The 3,697-nt window shown below is 38.9% G+C and overlaps 1 pseudogene; it reads left to right on the top strand.

The window, feature by feature from the left end:
• LOC128249256 (uncharacterized protein DDB_G0271670-like) overlaps positions 1-3,697 on the top strand; it is a 147,859-nt pseudogene that overhangs the window by 140,404 nt on the left and 3,758 nt on the right.

Raw genomic sequence — 3,697 nt, 5'->3', positions numbered from 1 at the left:
TACAGACATATTTATGTATTAGTTAGATATCGAATCTAGTAACTAACATTGCAATGATATAATCATATTATCATAGCGTTTGATGTGAGACGACGGTGGCGGCGGTGGTCGGCGTTGGCGTTGGCGTGGCGGTCGGAGATGGTTTTGAAGATGTTGATTTTTACCAAAACCAGCGGAACAAAACCAAACATGGATTTATTTTATTGTATGTTTTTTTTTTCTGATTTTTCTGCTTTATTTATTATTTTTTGTTGTTATGAATTTTTTTTTTCGTTCCGCTTCTGATTCGACATTTTTCGTTCCTTTTCGTTTCAGTGGAATACACATCCCTCCCTTCCACACTCACTCCCGACCCACCCACATATTATATATAACTCTAGATATCTATATTATACATATACAGACATGCACACACGCTCACACGTACACAGACACATACACACACATGTAAATGTATGTGAATATTTACAACTATATATATACATGTATATATATTTATATTTGTATTTATAATTTTATATTTATATGTTTCTTATATTCTGCTGCCGGTTTTAGTCACTTGACTACGGTCATGTGTAGGCACCACGTTCAAAGATTTTAGACAACCATATCGACCCCAGAACTGTTTCACTATCATAGCTATTGTATCTTTCCTTAACGAATCACTAAGGTATACTTTACAAAAAGAGACACAAGGCCGGGTTCCACCTGCATGCGTAACCATACACCGATGGACAAATGCAAACAACACTTACACACAGACACACACACTGCCGTTTGTGCTAGGACCCAAAACGATTTGCTTTGTGAAACGAACTTCTTTATCACCAAATCTATACCCGTGCCTTTGTACATTTTATTTTTCTCTTTTTAATTTTGCGAGATTGTGGAAGGAAGTATCTTCTTTTGTTCATCATCCTTTAAATATTAAAAAGGTCTTGCAGATCTTTATTGTCCCAGATATCGCGATCGTTTCTAACGTTTTGTATTCTTTCTCAAAGAACCCCAAGTTCAGCCATACTTTGCTCCAGTATGTATGTATGTATGTATGTATGTATGTATGTATGTATGTATGTATGCATGTACGTGTACGTATGTACGTACAATCAATGGCCCCCTACCCATTGCCTGACAGCTAAAACAATTGCAATTTTCTATCGCCATTCGCCGATCCCTATCTTATCAGTGAAAGAGGATAGAAATGTGTCGAGTGGATCGTACTTGTTATTCAAAAGGTACAGCTTTGTCACACATGTGTGTGCGTTTGTGTACATGCGGTTGCATGTGTGTGCATGTGTGTATGTGTATGTGTGTATGTTATGTTTGTGTATTTATGAGCTTTGGTCAGGTACGAAATGATTTTAGCTACCCGTTGATTTTTGTATTTTTCAAAACATTTTCTAATTAGTTACGTTTCCTCTTCATTGTAGCTACATGTACGAAATTAATCCATGCCATTTTCTTAAGGGGTGGGGGTGAAGAGGGATTAATTGTAAATTTAATTAGATAAAACACAACAATGAAAATCATTAGGGAAAAGCGATATTGATGATATCGATGAATTTGCACGCGAACAAATCATTGGATGGTATCGATACATACACACATACATACGCAAGTACGCATGCTCACACATACATACAAACACACACACACTCACACTAACACACGCTTGTGCTCACACACAGACGCGCGCACATATATGCATATACACGTATTGTATGTACACAAAGGCGTGCGATCCCGTGGTTAGGATGTTTGTCTCGAGATCATAATGGTGTAGGTTCAATTCATGGAGCAGACGGTTCTGTCCTTAAGCAAGGCGCTTCATTTACACGTTTCACCCGTCTCCTTAGCTGAAAATTGCGTAGTTGTCGACTGCTGGGGCAGGTCTCTCTCCACCACTCTTTCCCACCTCTCTCTCCCCCTCTCTCTTTCCTCCTCTTTTCCCCTCACTATTTCCGACTTCTCTTTCTACCCCCCTCTCTCTCTCTCTCTCTCTCTCTCCCTCCCTCCAGTTGTCACATCATCCTGGATGGGTCGCTAGCCCAAAGCGTGGAGGAATCGAATTAGCTTCTACGCCAGCCCTCGACTACAACTTAGGCACTTAAAATCAATTCTCTAAATCATTTTATACGTTACCAAACGATACTCGTTCACCAGTGACCGCCGGCTCTCATATATTTCAATAACATTTTCACAGCACCGAACGCCATTCTCCCACACTTAATATAAAACCATGAAAATATCAAAAAGATATAAAAATATACAACAATAGAATATTAGGAATCAAAATCCTTGGGTGTTATCCTTTCTTATGCTATGCCTTGGCAATTGCATTCGTTTAATTATTTCTCAACTTCTTTCTTTGAATTGCTCTTATGCCTTCACATGTCATAAATCATATTCGCGTTGTAAGCCCTTGCGAGTGAGAGGTGTCACACAGTACCCGTATTGTTAACACGGGGGAAATAAACAACATTATCTTCTTCCCGATTCGTGGTTGTAATTTATTTTAATTCCCATCGATATCTTCTGGAAATGTCAAATTTCGAAGAATTTTATTTGAATTTTCAACTTGTCCATTTTGTAGAATTGTGATTAATATTTTTTTTTTCTGCTGCCATTCTAACGGCTATTCTCGCTGCTGCTGCTGTTACTTCTGCTGCTGCCGTTGTTGTTGTTGTTGTTGTTGTTGCTGGTGGCGTCGGTGTTGCTGCTGCTGCTGGAACTGCTGGTAATATCGGTGCTTTTAAGTCTCAGATCAGCTCTGACTAGGAAGATTTATATTCTATTAACGGTTTCCAATTTTTGCTACAATGCCTGCAATTTTGAAGGGGATGAGTCGGATCGATTACATTGACCTAGTACTTGACTGGAACTTTATTTCACCAACCTTGAAGGATAAAAAACAAAAAGCTGACCTCGGCGGGATTTGAACTCGAAACTTCCGTCTAATGAATCTGTTAGCCCACCACCTCAAAAGATTATTATCAATAAAAGAAAGTATTGCTAAGCAATTTTTCGAAAAAGTAACTTTGTTCTTTTATTCATTATGTAATTAGTACAATCACCATCATTGTCTTAATTGCTGCCAAAATCTATTGGAAGCAAGGAATCTCTTTTAGTGACAAAATCGTTAACTCTTTGCCAAACACAATATAGAATTACTATTTATGAATCAAAGGTTGTGTGATTAAAATTCCAAGCATAAACAATGAATTCTTCTTAACTTCCGTTCTTCACTCTACTTAGTGGAGATGCACGGTTTAATGGTTAGCCTGTTGGACTCACGATTGTAAGATTGTAGTTTCGATTCTTGGACCGGGCGACGAGTTGTGTTCTTGAGAAAAAACAATTCGTTTCATATTGCTCCAGTCCACTCAGCTTGATAAATGTGAGTAATCCTGTGACGAACCGACGTCCCGCCCAGGGAGGAATATATACGCCAGAGAAACTGCGAAGCTGGCCCTTATTGTCCTTACGGAGTAATGTGGCCTACCCACTCGACTGAATATCACAACAATTTGGTATCATTTCCCCACTTTCTTTTCCATGAGAAAGTGTTTCTTGGTCCTCAATTAGTCTTTCTCTATTTCTGGAAAAGGGACACTGCAGTAGGTTACCCTTCACGGCTCTTCTCACAACACAACATAGGAAATTGCATGTGTATAAGTGTGAGTGCGCACGCTCATGC

The sequence above is a fragment of the Octopus bimaculoides genome, chromosome 13, assembly GCF_001194135.2.
Source record: "Octopus bimaculoides isolate UCB-OBI-ISO-001 chromosome 13, ASM119413v2, whole genome shotgun sequence".
In the NCBI taxonomy this organism is placed as follows: Eukaryota; Metazoa; Mollusca; class Cephalopoda; order Octopoda; family Octopodidae; genus Octopus; species Octopus bimaculoides.
The sequence above is the reverse complement of the archived record's forward strand: the minus strand, read 5'-3'. Positions and strand labels throughout refer to the sequence as shown.